At 48.5% G+C, this 16,861-nt stretch overlaps 1 protein-coding gene across 1 annotated transcript in view; it reads left to right on the top strand.

The window, feature by feature from the left end:
* CAMTA1 (calmodulin binding transcription activator 1) overlaps nt 1-16,861 on the top strand; it is a 481,480-nt gene that overhangs the window by 430,097 nt on the left and 34,522 nt on the right. The window lies entirely within an intron of this gene.

Here is a 16,861-nt window from a genome sequence, read left to right as displayed (position 1 = left end):
CACGGGGCCGCCGGCTGGGTTTTGTCTTCGAGGCGCGGCGCGGCGGCGGGCTTTTCGGATCCAGCGCCCTCTTCGCGGCGGGGCGCCGGGAGAGGGCGGGGGACAGGGGCCCCTCGGAGCGGAGTCGGGGTGGGGGGGAGACAGGTGCCCCCCGGCGGGGAGAGGCCGCGGGACAGATGTCCCCCGGCGGCGGGGGAGGGCAGGTGCCCCCTCTGAGTAGCGGGGTCAGGTGCCCGTCCCTTCGGCGGGGAAAGAGGGGGACAGGTACCCCCCACGGGGCGGCTTGGGAAAAGAGCAGCGGACGAGTGCCTCTCGGCAGGAAGGAGGGGTAGACAAGTGCCCCCTCCGCGGGACGCGGGGAGCAGGTGCTCCTCAGCGGGGAGAGGAGGGGCAGGTGCCCCCTCGGTAGGGAGAGGGACGGGGAGCGGGAACGGGAGCTCCCTGGGCGGGACCGGATAGGTTCCGTTTTGGCGGGGAGAAGGGAGAGGACCCAAGGCTGGTGCCCTGTTCGCAGGAAGAGGAGAGGAGATCAGACAGGACCCCCTTTCGTGGGGGAGAGCAGAGGAGGGTCGGGAGATGTGCCCCCTCCGCGGGGCGCCGGGAAAGGGGCCCGAGACCGCACCGAGCTCGGCCCCAGGCGCCTCTGCGGGACTAGGCGGTTGGAGGCTGCCTTTCCTATGCAAGCCAATGGAGTGAATGAACGTCTTAGTAATCTGTGCGTAGAACCGGCGGGGAAAGTTGGTTGAGTTCAGCGACTAGGAGGTTTGGAAGAACTCGCGAGTTTGGCTTAACCTGCACACCAGGACAGGAGAGGCACTTCACCGTTGCTTCCACCAGCCACTCTCAAATGGGCTGAAATAGAGGCTCCGCGTGGCCTTCTTGCACTTACAGGATCTCCTGTGATTAGATTTATATAATGCACAACTTTAAGAGGTGGCTCTGATGGTGTTCAAATGTCGAGACTTTTTCAATCCTCATAGGTCTGTAGGCATCAACACAAATTTCTGAACCCACAGTGCTATTCCAAGGCGTTTTCTTAAATCAGTTGGTTCACCAGGGAATGATGGCGGTTTTAGTCTACTTTATATTTTGTCCACTGTTGCTCGGTGTGATTTCTCCTGGTTCACCTGAAGTGTGTAATTAGCACAGATTCAGTAAACGTGAGAAGTGCTCTCAAATAGCACAGAAGAGCCTCCTGTATTTGTTTGGTTGTGTGTATTCTTTCATCAGTGAAGCCAAACCCTGAAATTTTAAACTTGTGCTCTCCCCAAATTTTGTCATGTGGTAAGATGGCTCGCTGTATGTAAAGGAGTCCTTTTTTTGTTTCTTTCTGCATAAAGGAATTTTACGGAGCGTTTTTCTAGAGAAACTGTCGTATAGAGAAAGTACTGCCTGGGAACGTGATAGAAATACATTACGCTGTAGCGTTTTTCATGGTGTGTGTTTATAGGAAAATATTATTTTAACACCAGCATTAGACAATAGCACATAAGCTTCTGTATATTCTTTCGTTTGTATTAGGTTTAGGGAGTAATAATGTTTAATGTTCTAGAAAGTAACACTTATTTACAGGATATGTGTTTCCCAAATAAATTTAGCCTAGGAGTGAAAATAAAAGGAGCACAGGTGTGAATCTCTAAGGGGCCTCTGCTCAGTCGTCCTGATGATCCGCGTTCCCAGTCAGCGAAGGGGAAGCACAGTATTTAATGCAGTAGTTAGTAACAACATTGTATTGTTTAAAGATTTTTTTTTAAGATTTTTTAAAAATAAACTTTTCTGCTTCTGTAATATACACGCATAGACACATGGCTGTTTTCTCCAGGACCCTGCTGGGCCTTCCTGTCCATATTAGCAGCTGTCGCAGCTGCAGTGTGTTCATGCTGGACTGTTCTAGGGAGCACAGATAACAGGTGGAACTGAGGGTTTTTTACTTCGTGTGAGACAGTGACGTTAAAGAATTTGGTGGCGCTGGGCACCCACCGGGTGAAAGAGGTGAAGCCCCAAGTGGGGGCTAAGATGCAGGTGGTCTCTCAAAGCCCTCATCTCCGGGCAGCTCGGGCAATGCATGTGCAGGGGATCAAGAGTTAACGTTGGGGACCATCATAATTTTTCTGTCGTTTGAATCATTGCCCTTGGGAACTTCTGAAGCTGCAGCCCTGTGCTTACAGGCTGCCATTTTTCAACGTTTAAGGGCAAATTGTTAGTACATTTATTTAAAACACAACTTTAGGAGTCACCCAGAAAGGTCAGTAAAGACCATTTTGTTAAACTTGGCATAGTTCTCCAGCCCGGACGGTGAGTTCTGGAAGTCCTTTATTGTTACTTCCCGCCCCTCTTCCAACCGTTCATTGTGTATCTGGCCGTCTTTGCACATTTTAAGGGCGTCGCTTTCTCTGGCTGAAAGTGGTTTAATATTTGTATTCCATCGATCTTTTCAGAAAGACTCTCTTAGTGGTGCCAAGTCTTCATTGTTAAATATCAGCCGTGGCATCCTGTCCCGGTGTATAAGCCGCATATTTGGGAACTTATTTCAGTCATACATCCCCTTGCCAAAAAGCCTTTGGCACCAACACGTGATGTAGTTTGTGTAAACCTCACTTTTTTTTTTTTTAAGTGATTGAATGGAGCTCACAGAGAGACAGGCGTACCTCGCTCTGTTGTGCTTCTCTGTTGCACATCACCGATCACGCACGTGTCACATGTTGAAGGTGTGGGGCCGCCCTGCACTGGGGGGAGCAAGTCTGTCGGCGCCGTTTTCCCAACAGCATTTGGTTGGTTGCTTCATGTCCCTGTCACATGTTGGTAATTTTTGCAACTTCTTTCAAACTTTTTTTAAATCATTATTGTATTTGTTAATGGGGATCTGTGATCAGTGATTATGACTGGCTGAGCAATCAATTGATAGTTATTTTATAGCAGTGAAGTGTTTTAATTAAGGTATGTAGTGTTTTTAGATATAATACTCTTGCATACTTAGTAGACTATAGTATAGTATGAAAATAACTTTAATGCACCGTGAGTTTATTTGACTCATTTTATGGTGATGCTCACTTTATTGTGGTGGTCTAGAACGAAACCCACAGTACCCCCAAGGTTGGCCGTCCATATTATGCAACGAAGCAAGGTAAAAATGGATGAAATAAAGAAGGATGAGGCAACAAAATGAAGCTGCAGGAAAGTGAAATGTGAAATGGGGGTTCTAATGAAGTTGGTGACGTTCATTGCATCAAATCTCAGGTGCTTTCTGGAGGCAGGCCATAAAGTGCATTCTGGGCTTTCTGGCAAGTGCAGACGTGACGTCGGGCTCACTCTGTCTTCCTCATACCTGACACAGATTTTCCTAAATTCCGTGTAAGATCTGACAGCCCACCAAGACTTTGCCGTGGAGATGGGCAAACCCCAGATGGGATGCGCTGAACCACACTGAGGGCTCCGCGTCACTGCCCGTCACATTTAAGCTCCGGGAAGTGCCTGCTGGGTGCCGGCACCTGGTAGCATGAAAATGGCTTGTGATTGTGGAGACTGTCACTGTCAGTCTTGTCCCCTTACTGCATGGATCATCCTGAAGTCAAATGACTGTCTTCCTTTGCTTTTCTCCGACAGTGTAGACAGGGGCTCACCACAGCGGGCAGGTCAGGAAAGAGTTCGCTCCGCCCCTGGCGGAGTGGTGCAGACGCTCATTACACCCAGGGCCCCGTACTTTGTAAATAGTGTTTTTGCCCCCTTTTCCCCCCACCATTGGGGGTGGGTGCATTCACAAGGCCTATGCGCTTTTCCTTGATGCTTTATTTCAGGAAAGTTCTTTTCGTGTACTAACACATTTTAGTTTCGGAAATACCATGGCGCCTATGAATTGTTTCATGTTGTATTGTCTTGTAAGCACCTAACTTAGAGCATAGCGTTAGACATGTGATGTGCAGGAAGGTCGATCCGTCAACACATTTTTTAAAGGACCCGTTCTATGTCAACTGTCAAGCAAATTGTAACCTTGTAACATTATTTCTAATTGGAAGGGGGTAAAGCATGGGAGCAACTTAATCAGAGTCAGTGTTTACAGGAGTTAAGCTAGTGATGCTGAACGACTGTAACATTTTCGTAATATTGAAGGTAATGGGAAGTAACCAAAGTTCTTCCAAAAACACATTAACATTCATCAACTACCGGAATTAACTGTCTCTCCATTTCTGTCGCCTCTCTTCTACCTGCCACTCATCACCCTCCAGATCTGGTCCCACTCTCTGTGCCAGCCTTCCCCTGTGCCCCAGCCACGACTCGATATTCTAAATTCTCTGAGCCTTACTCGTCTTATCTCATTAGACCCTTTTGCCTCACCTCCCAGTTTAGATTAGCAGCTCCTCGAGGGGGTGGGGCAGGGCGGCCTGGAAACCGGCCCCTCCCCTGCTCCACCCACCATAGTGACGCCTGGGAGCTGGCGTTTCATAACCACGCTAGCAGACAAGAGGACACGAGGACACCCCGCGGTGTGACTTGCTGGATAAGTCACTTACTGGAAGGATGTGATGAGGGTGCATTTCCTCGGGCCGAGGACAAGCCTGACCGTCGTCCTGCTCCCTGCACCCAGTTCAGTCTTGTCCGTTGGTCCTTTAGACACAGATGCCACAGAGTCTCCCTCGCAGAGCCGTTCGAGCTCCCTAGGAGATTGGGGTTTTCAGTTAAGTGGCCTTGGAGAGTCCTGGCCTGTCCTGGTGTAGAATGGCTAGGTCTGACACCTGAGTCATCTTTCTGGCTTTCTTGTGATTGGCCAGAAGCTTGCCATCTAGGAATGTGTATCGGTAACAGCTGTTCGCTGTGATCTGCTACAGCAGGATGAGTACCAGAGTGTTGTGTTGTGTTGTGGTTTTTTTCCAGCTCTACCACGAAGTAAATGTAAACTCTCAGGGAAATCACCTTGTATTTCTGGCTCAGCGCCTTACCTGTTATCTAGACCTATTAGGAGTGACTCAGGAAACCAATGTCGTGGTCAGCATCCTCAGTTTTTAAAATCGGAGTACATGGTACAGCTTTGGGAAGTTCTTGTTTCAGGGGCGCATGCTCGTGTGCGTGTAGGGGGTGTGTGTGTACTGGGTTCTAATTCTTTCTGTGGGCCACAGTCAAAAACTGTTGCCATCCCCTGGACCAGATAATTCCCGAGTTCTCTTTAACTCTTAGAGGTCTGTAGTGATTCTCTTCCAGGGACTGCGTCTGTTCACGACAGTTGCTTTGGCAGTAACCTAAGGCTGAACGAGCGGAGGGCACTGCCGTGGGTACGGAGTTCAATGGCAGGTGCAGGCCTCCAGCTAGACTGCAGTGCAGTGTACTTTTTTCTGATTCCTTCAGGTAATCAAAATGTTTCAAGTAAGCATGGCAGCTTATTTCCATCCCAACTTTTCCCATGTTTATAGAGAGATTCTAATGATATTTTCGTACTACTGAGGCATAGGTAATTAATAGTTGAGTATTTTTTATTTGTAAGTAGGAGTAGGCTTTCCCAATATTCATTTAGTGAAAAGATCCACATTTCAATGAATAGAGTCACCGTAGACTCCTCTTTTAGCTGTAAGTAACTCCAACTCAAAGTGGCTTATGTAAAAAAGATAATTTGTCGACTCTTACAAGGTCTGGTTTTGGAGTTATCTTCAGGTGCAGCTGGTTCCAGATGCTCACGTGATAGCATTAGGGACCTGTTTCCCCCTCTCTTGACTCTGCTGTCTTCTACGTTGATTCGCTCTCATTTCCACTTGGGTAACAGGATGGACCCCTCAAAGCTCCAGGTTTATATTTTGCCAATTTAGCAAATGTCTCCGGGAAGACGGCACGTCTTTGCCAGTGGTTCCAGGAAATGTTCTGGTTTTCTTGGCTCAGCTTGACCCGTGTGTCCAGTCACCGGAATAAGAGGAGGCCACGCTCTCCTTGGCAAGGCCTGCCTCTCCCTCCCTGGAAACAAGCATGGGGGTCAGCGCCCCCTGAACTACGCAGTGGGCGGGAGCATCTCCCAAGGGGAAGCAAGGTGCCATGGCAGGCAAGGGAGGCCAGGCAGGCATCTGGGAGGGAGCGCTTTGTGATGCTCAGTCTTGACGGTTGCATTCCTAAAGAAAGCGCCATTCATCCTGAAACCGCAGAGGCTCCTCATGAGGCCGAGTCTGTGATTTCATCTTCAAGGTCTCATTTTAGATGAGAAGACACCAGAACCATCACCTTTTATTAGGTGCTGACTACCAGTTCCTAGGACCATTTTCAGAAAATGTGATTCAGATCCTTAATATACTATCCACTGTGGTTTAGAGTCATCAACAAAGAATTCTTTTGAATATCCTTTTGTTTTTGTAATGAAAGAAACCATTCATTCTACTCTAGCCAGAATCCATCCCCTGGCGTGCGTGCGTGTGTGTGTGTGTGTGTGTGTGTGTGTGTGTGTGAGAAAGATGTTTTATCTCACAGTGTAAAAAAATAGGAGGTGCACAGCCTAAAACTGATGGTGTTCTAAAAACTTACAATTGAATAATACTTAATATTTCCCAGATAAGCAATGCAACAAACAGTAAGGATGTCCCCAGGCTAGCCTGAGAAGAAAAACTTTTGGAATCCATAATAGATCCTCAGCATTAGCAGGAGAAAAAGACTAAAATAATACGTGTGCATGTATATCACGTTATATACGTAAAACACCGAACTGCAAGATCCACACCGTCTGTAGCCTACACTTGTATGTTCCAAAATCGATTAAAGAATAAACTTCATATTTTCATATTAAATGATGTTACTCAAATAAAAATATACGTGTAAAGTAACTTCAGTAAATGGAAACTTTTTGGTGGCGAGCTTTTTCTTAATTTTTTAAGTTCATTTATTTTGAGAGAGTGTGTGAATAGGGAGGGGCAGAGAGAGATTGGAGGGGAGGGAATCCCAGGCAGGCTTTTCACTGTCAGCACAGAGCCTGACACAGGGCTCGAAGTCACAAACCGTGAGATCGTGACCTGAGCCAAAACCAAGAATCGGCTGCTTAATTGGCAGAGCCACTCAGGCACCCCTTTGGTGAAGATTCTTAATTCATAGGGTAGAACTCAAAATGGTTCTCTGAAATTACAAAGACTAGGTCTCTGAATTTTGGAAGAATGAAATTTAAGTTTCTTGGTAACATAACCCTAACATTATTATTATCAATTGTAATTACAGTCTTATTTTTATTCTCAAATGGCACAAAGAGGGAGTTGAGGGGAGCCCTTCTGAGGTGTCCTGAAGGCTGGATCGGACGGTGTGGGTTAAGGTGGTGATTGTATGTGACCGAATCTACTTCCTAGGTGACGTTCCCCCTTGACCCACATAGCTTTATCGGGGTCCGTGGCCGGTTGGCGTGGCACCTGTGCCTCGCCCGGCGAGTGAAGGAAGATGAGGACATGGACCAGGGACTTCCTCACCGGGGACCGTCTGTGCCGGGGTGTTAGTTTTAGTCCCTAACCTCTTCCGTGTGAACATTAGTTACAGGAAATGCTTATAATAAGCTTTCCCCGCCCCCGGCTGAAAGCTTCAGGTACGTTTAGGAAGCGTGCGCACTGGCCGTCTACCAGCAGTTTCTAGCGCGCGGTCGAGCGTCAGGGTTCAGAGAAGTCCTCTACTAAAGGAATGCACGTGTATTTAGTTGTGCTTAACTAGTAACTGCAAGACATCCCGAGACTCCCGAGTGACCGCTCATGGAAAATGTTCCACGGCTCGTGGTTTGGGAAACCCTTCCAGGGACCATCCCCACAGCATTGTCCTGAGCCTGGGGCCCACCCCACCCCCCGCGGGTCTGCGAGTCCCCGGATACTGAATGTGCACTGTTGTGCATATATACTTTTCTAGGAAAGGGTTTGTAGCTTTCATCACCGAGAGCCCGGGAGCAAGCGGGGTAGGAATCACGGTTACAGGTCCTTTTCTAACAAGGCAAGTCCAGCTTCTGCACGTTTCATGTCACCAGAGGGACGTTGCTCAGCCGGCATGGCAGTCACTTAGAGGTCGCTCGGAGACGCTGAGGGTGTTGAGTGGTAAGCAGGCGGCCACTAGTCAGTTATTACGCTTATTGTCAAATAGATGTAAACACCCACAGCTACTCACTTTCCAACCAGAATTTTGTAAAGAAATTACTTTGGCAGAGCACAGCCTTTTCACTACACTCCGGATTATTCCCAAAGAAAAAGGCGTGTTATTTCATTACAGTAAAGAGGTTGGGTGTGTGTGTGTGTGTGTTTTAAGTTAACAGCCACTGACCTGCAGAAGAGAAATCCGTTTAGAGCGTCTTAATGATAAACTACTAAAAGCCAACTAAATACAGAATGCTTTTCCTTCAGGAAATTAAAAACCATCCACTCACCTACTTTTGGATGTAAAGATCAGGGTCATAAAATACTGTTCAGGAAAGAGTGAGCAGTAAATAATAGACATGCACGGAATAGTCCATGGAACTTCCCCCTGACTTTAATCAGAGAGCTGTGAAGTCGGACCACCTCGCATCTTTGCAGGACTGCCTCTGTGAAATCGTGTTCTGGTGTCTGTTACTACTAAATGGTAATAGACCCTTTCAAACCCTGGAGACTTTGTCACAAGGATGTTGAAGTCTGTCCCATCACCTGCTATCCGAAATAACCGACAGCGGTCTCAAAGCTGCCCCCTGCCTTGCTTCATCTCCCGAGTTCGCCGGGTTTGGGACTCACAATTAAGTATTTTGGAGAATCTCATATGTGTTTTCTATACAATAGCTTCGTGTGAGTTTTACTCTTTTCATGAATCTCAGTCTTGATCTATTATTAATCATAAGTATTTTTGTCAGCCACTGCAAACAGGCATCCCTAGATCTAGGATTGAGAGCAGGTAGGTGAGAGCAGGTAGGGAAATAGGTTGAGGAGGAATGGATTGGGGCAGGGAAGGGAGGTCTGGGAAAGGAAGAGGGGACAAAAGGGGGTGTTAGGGGTTTGTGAGGGACCCCCCCCCCGTTAGCACCTGCTATCCTTTGAGTTGGTTATTAACTTTTTGTTCCATTGTTTAACTGCTCTCTGAGCCCTCAGACCAGCTTTACTCCGAGCAGGGCAGGAGCAGGGCAATGGAAGTGCCGGCTTTGGGGCTTCTGTGAGGACAGACAGACAAGACAGCCCCCTCAACTCTGTGAAGTCAGGTTGCATCCCCATTTCATGGAACGCATCATACCTGGTTAGCCTTCCCACCTGATCCAAGGGGTGTTTGGATACTGGCCTCAATAATACATTCCTGTAGGCCTCACTGATTTGGGGTTTGCAGAAATTTGAAGATTCCTCTGGTCCAGAGCAGAGTGTTGACAGGAGGTGCGGCGTGCAAGTTACCAGCTCCCCAGCTCAGCACGTGGTCACGGGCGAGAGCAGACCCAGGCATGTTCTCATGTGCTGTGTAGCCAGACCCCCCCGCTTGCAGGGACCACGATGCTTCCAAAAGAGAGCTTAGCGGTTGTTAAGATTTTTCCAGCACTTTGGTTTTCAAATACTTTGATTTCTGAGTAAGGTATTGTGACTTGAATTTTTAAAAATGTTTTATTCTCTGTTGTCGGAAAGGCCTATGATAAATTGCAGCGTAGTATTCTTAAATCATTTTGTCTATCAAGATGTCCTTTATAACGTGTCCAACATTTTAAAGTAATACAGCTATCCTTTAAAATATGCACATTTCCATGTATTAATCTGGAGAGGATGTCTTGTGTTTGTTCCAGATTTTTACAAAATCTTACGGCATTGTGGAAAAGTCTTATCATAATAAACTTTCAAATTCTGCAACTGCAGCCTCTATGGAGAACCCAGTGTTTATAAAAAACAAAAACCACGTATGTTTGGAACGTCGTGGGCTTTCACGCTCACGAGCAGGGAGACAGCTGGGAACCTGTGTGTGCGGACGGCGTTCCCGAGAGCAAAGCGGCGTCGGCAGCAGACATCCAAATGTGTGGAGGGCGAGCTGGAAACAGAGAGGGACTCTTCCAGCGTGAATCCCAGATTCACAGTGTTTCAGATATTGAACACCACCAGGAATTCGGGGCAGATACCATCTATTATGATTAGGAGTATTAGCTAGATGCAGCAGGATTTTCTTTCTCTGGGTTCCAGGTAGGACATCTTGCTAGCAAAGCTTTTCTTTCATTTTTTATGATTAAAAAAATTTTTTTTAAGTAATCTGTACACCCCCAGTGCGGGGCTTGAACTCATGATCCCGAGATCAAGAGTTGCGTGCTCTACTAAGTAAGCCAGCCAGGCGTCCCAAAAGTTTTCTTTCTTACGGAGTTTTCAACTCCATACAGTGTCTCCACCTGCCCTTGTTCTGAGATGCTGCTTCTAAGGTGAACACCACCAAACGTAAGAGTTACTGTTGTGAACCAGTCTCAATGAGATATTTTGTTTTCACTTGCCTGATCCCTGATACGTTTGATGGGACTGATCACGTAAAAGGTGCCCGGTGAGAAGGGAAAGGACAGCTTTTGGTAACTTGGCTGGAGAAAAGTACATCGTAGAAATGACTAATGGACATGTATTTTGCTCTACCTGCTATCTTTTGCCTTGTCCTTCTTAAAACCCACATTCTCTGTTTCTGATAGATGAAATTAAGTCACTTATTCAGTAAACCCGTATGGAGAACCTGCTGTGTGCCGGCCATCCCGCTCGGCCTCGGGGGGATCGCAGTGATCAGAGTGAGTGTAGCTTCGTGGGGCTCACGAGAGTTCTCGGTACTTTCATAGCTGACCAGCGTTCTTGAAGCAGAGGCTCATGTATTCCCGGCTTTCTGTGTCCCTTGGTGGCCACCACAACATCTTGAGTTTCCTCGTTCACTGTTTGCTCTCCAGAACTGTAACGCAGCCGGGCCTTGGCAGTGGGTGTCAAGTAGACCTTTCCAGAACGACTCTGCTGCTCCATAGGATTGTAAGTGTTGGGGAGTGTTTGCCCTTAAAGCTGAGCACCGCACGGGGTGTCTGGGTGTGTCCGTTGGTTAAGCATCTGAGTTCAGCTCAGGTTATGATCTCACGGTTCGTGGGTTCAAGCCCCGTGTCCGGCTCTGTGCTCCAAGCCTGGAGCCTGGTTCGGATTCTGTGTCTCCCCTTCTCTCTGCCCCTCCCCGGCTCACGCTCTGTCTCTCTCTGTTTCTCAATAATAAGTAAATGTTAAAAAAAAAAAAAGAAAGCTGAGCACCACAGATGAGCCCACTGGTGGCCAATTATTCTGCCTCCTAACGCTCCCCGTGCATTTTCTGTGCTGTCAGCTCTTAGGTGTAAGGTTTTCATTTCCCATTTCCCCGTCTGCACTTAAATGTCATTCCACCATCGCACCTTCCTCGTGTCCAGGTGAGGGAGACTGTCGCTGGTCTCTGAGTCTCGTTACAGCACTTTTTTTCTTAAAGACCTCCTTAGGCTTCGTGGTGATCTGCTCCCTGGGGCTCTGTTCGCTTCCTCTTACTACGTTAGGACCTCCCAGTCCGTGCCTGTAAGATCTCTTGCTTCACTGTGCGCTGAAACTGTTGAGGCAGTGTCCTCCAAATCTGTTGCTTTTTGGTCAGCAGGCTTAACGTGTTCTATTCCTCCATCAGCTGTGAAGGCAGGTGTAGACTCTGCTCTGAGTCTACACTTGTTCGCCTTTGTTCTCACACCAGTTAGCTGCGGTTTTACCACATTGAACTCCAGTTGGACTTGCCGCTTTATTGACGCCGGTGGAGGTGCTCTTACGGGCTTCCTGCGTGTTGTGACACAGCTGAGCTCCTAGAATATTCCACTCAGCCTTAGTGTCCTTGGAGAATAGGTTTGGAATTTCTGCCCTCACGCACCCATTGAAAGAGATCAAGGGAGAAATGGCGGTAGGTTTGCTTTGCTCCTTTGTCACGTTCCGTTTCCCAATTGCTGTTGTTTTGGCAGCATCCTAACCGATTTTCCTGGACGCCTCCAAGACTCTGAGTCTGAACAGTGTGAAACACAGACCATGGAGAAGAAATACAAATCCAAAGTCACTGCAAAAGAAGAAAGTCTAAGAAGAATTGCTAATTTCCCTTTGTCCTGGTGCATAGAGTTGGGGAGTTTTTAAAAAGTGGAGTTCGAAGGGGTGTTTTTTTTTCCCCTAAGGCTAAATTTAGCCATTGCTTTGGAAAATCAGAGTGGACAGCCTGTGCCTTATCTCTGTCTGGCCCTTACCCTTCCCTCTGCGCTTGGACATCTTAACTGGCTTGCTGGAGAGGAGCCTGGTGTGCTCTGGGGGCCCCGTTTGTTCTGGGCAGGAATTAAGTGACTTCGTTTTCCCTGCCTTTCCGAGCTTCCTAAAAATTTAGGAGACTTCCTAAGCAGCAGTCCCTACAGAAATAGTTCAAGTCATGCCTCCTCTTGCTTCATCAGCCCTTCCTGCCAGGCGGCCAAGAACTGGAAATGGAATGAGAGACAGTCTCTCGTTCCCAATCCAAATAGCAACAGGAGGGCACATGTGCACTTGAGCTACAAATAACGCGTTTTAAAATAGTAGGTGGTATTTGATGCTTGCTCCTTCATTCATTTACCTGCCAAGGCAGAACTTTCTCTCCAACTCTGGCAGCAAGGCCCGCGGTGCCTCCCATCAAGCAATTGTAGCAACAGGCTCTCGTGTTTGCAGAGATTATTTGTTAGCTGATTTTCAGGTGTTTAGTTCCACGCATGCCTCATGAGGCTGTTCTAGAAAATGGTTTTTTTAAGACAATAAAAATTACCTGTTGATACAACCTGACCTGACAAACTCAGGAAGCACCTTTGTCACTGACTACAGGCGCTCTTTCCGTCAAGACGATCGACCAGCCCTTTGTGTCCCAGAGACCCCATTTGGCCAGGGGGACGGTGGGCGTATGTGAAAGGGAGGGGTCTACATTTTTAACGTGAGGCTCAGCGGATGAATGTTGCTATGAAATTCCGGTTTGTGTCTGGAAAGAAGGGGCTGCGCCTCAGCTCTTGGGCGGGAGCCTTGCACCAGCACACCATGGTGACGTCATTTCCTCACCTGAGCCGAAAGGAAGTGGCAGCCAGCCAAGGAGCAGAGCTTTCTCACGTGCTTTCCAGTCCGTTCCGTTGGATTGTGATCATTCTGACCAGTCTGTCCACCGGACCAAGTGGCAAGACTGCTGATGGGTACACAGCCACTCGGAGCCCACTGGGGCTGGCGGAGGTGGCTCAGAGCTCTTGCCCCCGAGTTTGGATGGCCTCATCAATAAATCGGCTTCCAGAAGCTTACATTAGAAAATAACAGTTCTTCCCCATCGACGACGTACCTGCTCGGTCTCTGGTGCCAGGATCCAAGACAAACTCCCTGCTTTCAAAAAGCTCTCTCTAGTAGAAATGGCCCATACGGGAAGACAACTCGGCATTCGCTTGCTAAGTACTGTTAGGGCCCAGGGCAGGAGAGGAAGCTCACCGGGCACAGCGGAAAGAACAGCGAGCTGGAGCCCTGCCTGTGTTCAGATCCCTGCCCTGATAACTTACAGCAGCGCGACCTTGGCCAGGCAACACGTGGCCGGGCTTCAGCTTCTTCACCTGTGAAGTAAGAGGGGAAGCTTTCTTCAGGTTATTTTGAGGACTAGAAATAATACATTTGGAATGGCTCACTGTGGACGTTCGGTAATAATACCGAAGTGATGTGGAAGCCACACTATGAAGAACAGAAAACTCTCCAGGTGGACACGGCAGGATGTTGGCATGACTGTCAGACTCCCGGTGGGCTGAAGAACGGTGGGTGACGGCAGAGTCCCTAAAAGGAAACCCAAACTGTTGGGAAGGACGTTCTGTGCTGTGCCAAGGAGCTTCGGCTTTATTTTGTAGGTCAAAGGGGTGGGATTTGAGTTTTTAAAACTGGATTCTCGACAGCACATCAGAAACTTGCCTTATGTTGCATTGTTCAATACAGCCATGAAAATTAAGTAGGTTCCAAGGCGGACAGAGAGGTAATCCAGAGGAAACAGTAGGCCTGGCCGAGGGCTGAGAGCCTGGGAAGTCTGGCTAGTAGCTGGCTTCCTGAAGTCGACACTTTCTTACATCAGAACCTCAAATTCTTGGGATCCTCCACTGTTATAGAAGCAAGTGCCAAACTTTCTAAACTTATACTGTGGGAAGTCTGGCTTGATGAAATTTTCTGTCTTTAAAATTTTGGTATTGTTTAGGAATTTTTAATTCTTGGGTTAGGTAAATATTAATTTGGGACATTTTAAAATGGGTCCCTTTGAGGGTTTGGGAATCACTGTCCAAGAAGGATGAAACGATGCCCTGTGACTCCTGCTGTGCGGTGTGGCGCGGCGAGAGCACAGCCCCCCAGGGGAGGCCGGGGTGCGCCGAGGCCAGCGTAGGGGGAGGGCATCTGAAGCCCCGGCGCACCATCTGGGGACTGGCTGGAAGTGTTTCTCCGTCTTCTTGACGTCTGTCGGGCTCAGAGCTGCTCTGGAATTATGAGTGTTTTTTTCTGTATGTTTTATAACCTTGTTGGGAAACTCTTAGAACTGGAGCATCACGGCAGTAGTTGGACAAACTACTATGATAGGTTCTGAGCCGGTACTTTTGAGTGACAGAAATCAGGCCTATGGGTTTCTTTTTTGTAGTTTAATGCATCAGTAAAGATTTCTTTTCAGTATATAATATATGGGTTTATTATATCTAAGTAGCCATTAGTTACCTTACCTACAATTAAAATACCCCCACCCCCACCCCGAGGGCTAGGATGGACGTCACAGCACCCCGTTAGAGGTAAGGCCGTCCGTGTGGACTCACGTTTATTCCAGCGTATTATAGATAGATACAGAACAATTATCGACACGTGTGCAGGCCTGGGGTGTACGTACAGGTGTTTCCTTGCTCTTTCCGCTGAGGACCCGGGAGGTGGTGATGCCCCAGGAGCAGCAGGCGCGCCCAGCAGCCAGATCTTGGCCTCCTTACGTGCCAGCCTCCAATAAAAGAAACCAGTGCTCCTTAGAGAGATTGCTGCTTTGAGGGCTGGGACAGGGAAAATCAAAGAGGAGTCTGGGCGTCTTACAAAGCCAGAAAGTAAGGAAGTGCTCGAAAAAGAAGGGAAGAGGCTGGGCGTGTGTCAGGTGGACACAGAGGCCACCCAAAAGATCTTCCCGTGGCCTGAGCTGGGAGAGTTTGAGCAATAAGCTAACATAGTATTGGATGATGGCCAAAGTGTAAAGTAAGTATGCATGCGTTCATACGAATATAAATAAAGGGTTAGACGGATACAAATAAATTCAGAAAGACAAGCCTTCCTTATAGGAGAACTCCAAATACTATACGTGGATACTCCCACATCCACAAGATACAGCTTTGTTCCCTCTTGAGTGTGGGCTGGACTTTTCCTTCCAAACAGCAGAGTATGGAAGGAGAAAAATAATGACTTTGTCATGGAACAGATCTAGCAGACCCTACCTTCCCCAAAGGTCAGGGTCCGCATCAGCAGGACACCAGACACCACCCAGGGAATGTGACACGCGGGGCCCTCCGCCTCGATAATAATTCTGAAAACTCGCGACTCTGGTTTGATCATTAGAAAACATGTCCGCCCACCTGAATAAAGGGACATCTACGAAGTATGTGACCAGTGTTCCTCAAAATCACGGATGCTGTGAAAATAAGGACTGTGGAGAAGAGTGACACACCCGAGAGGAAGGGCGTGGAACAGCTAAGGCGGCGTGGCGTCTGCCCTTGGACCCCAGAACTGAAAAGGACGTTAATTGTAACGGCGAGTCTATTTCAAGTCTATAGCTGAGTTAGTCCTGACGCGCCTGTGAGTGCCTTGAGTTTTGACAGATGCACCGTGGGTCTGGGAGATGTCGATGTTGGGGGAAGCTGGGCGGAGAGTTTATGGGAGCCCTACTATCTTTGCAACTCATCTGTAAATCTAAAATTATTCAGAATTTTCAAAAACGCATTTTCGGGATGCCTGGCAGCCTTGGTCAGTGGAGCATGCAACTCTTGATCTTGGGGTTGTGAGTTTGAGCCCCACATTGGGTGTGGAGGTTACTTAAAAATACATTTCTAAAAAAAAAGGGTCCCATCGGTAAAACTGGGTAAAGAAAGCCTAATCACTTTAAAAACTGTTCTGTATTAGTTTACCCCATCCCCACAAAGAACGAAAGGATAGTGATATCTCCTCTATCCGCATGAGAAACTTGAGGTACAAAATGGTCATTATTTGAAAGTCACGCAGCCACAGCGCTGACCCTGTGGCTCTCGCCTCCGTGCTGTGTTCCTTGCGGCCTGGCCCAGCTGCCCAGTCTAAAAATGCCACTTCTGCTAAAAGGGGTGCGGGCCCGCCTGGTGAAGAGGCTGAATGAATCAGAGCCAGACGGTCGCTGCAGAGCCCGCCAGAATTCGTCGCTTCCTGTCCGGGGCGCCGGCACGTGTGGGCGTGTCATGAGTGCCGTGGGAAGGAGCCGGCGCGCGGTGGCAGAGTCCGCGTTCCCCGCAGCCGTGCGGCCAAACAGGCTACTTTAGCGACCAGCAGGGTGCAAAGACTGACATGCGGGAAGACACCCCAGTTAGTCAGCTGGGAGAAGAAAGCAGCGGGGAGGTAAGATCCGACGGGGATGAAAAAGGTGTCCGATCCGCTGCAGAGAGCGGCGCAGGTGGGCGGATTTTAAATAGTTTTCAAGTTGAGTCGGACTCGACTTGGCCATGCGCGTGAGAAGGCAGCGTGCAGCCGGTGCTGCTGGCAGAGCTGTGTGGACGGACCTGGCGCGGTTCGCAGGAGGTCCTGTCTCGTGCGGCCGGGCACTCGGGTGCACACAGGGGTCTGTCCTGGGGAAGGAGCGGGGGCTCCTGGGGGTTGCCCCAGGCCAGAAGCCTCAGCGTCAGCTGGGAACATGTTACAAGTGAGCCTGGGCCTTGCCCGGC

Source organism: Suricata suricatta, chromosome 8 (assembly GCF_006229205.1).
Source record: "Suricata suricatta isolate VVHF042 chromosome 8, meerkat_22Aug2017_6uvM2_HiC, whole genome shotgun sequence".
In the NCBI taxonomy this organism is placed as follows: domain Eukaryota; kingdom Metazoa; phylum Chordata; class Mammalia; order Carnivora; family Herpestidae; genus Suricata; species Suricata suricatta.
This window is presented reverse-complemented; position numbering and strand designations above follow the sequence as displayed.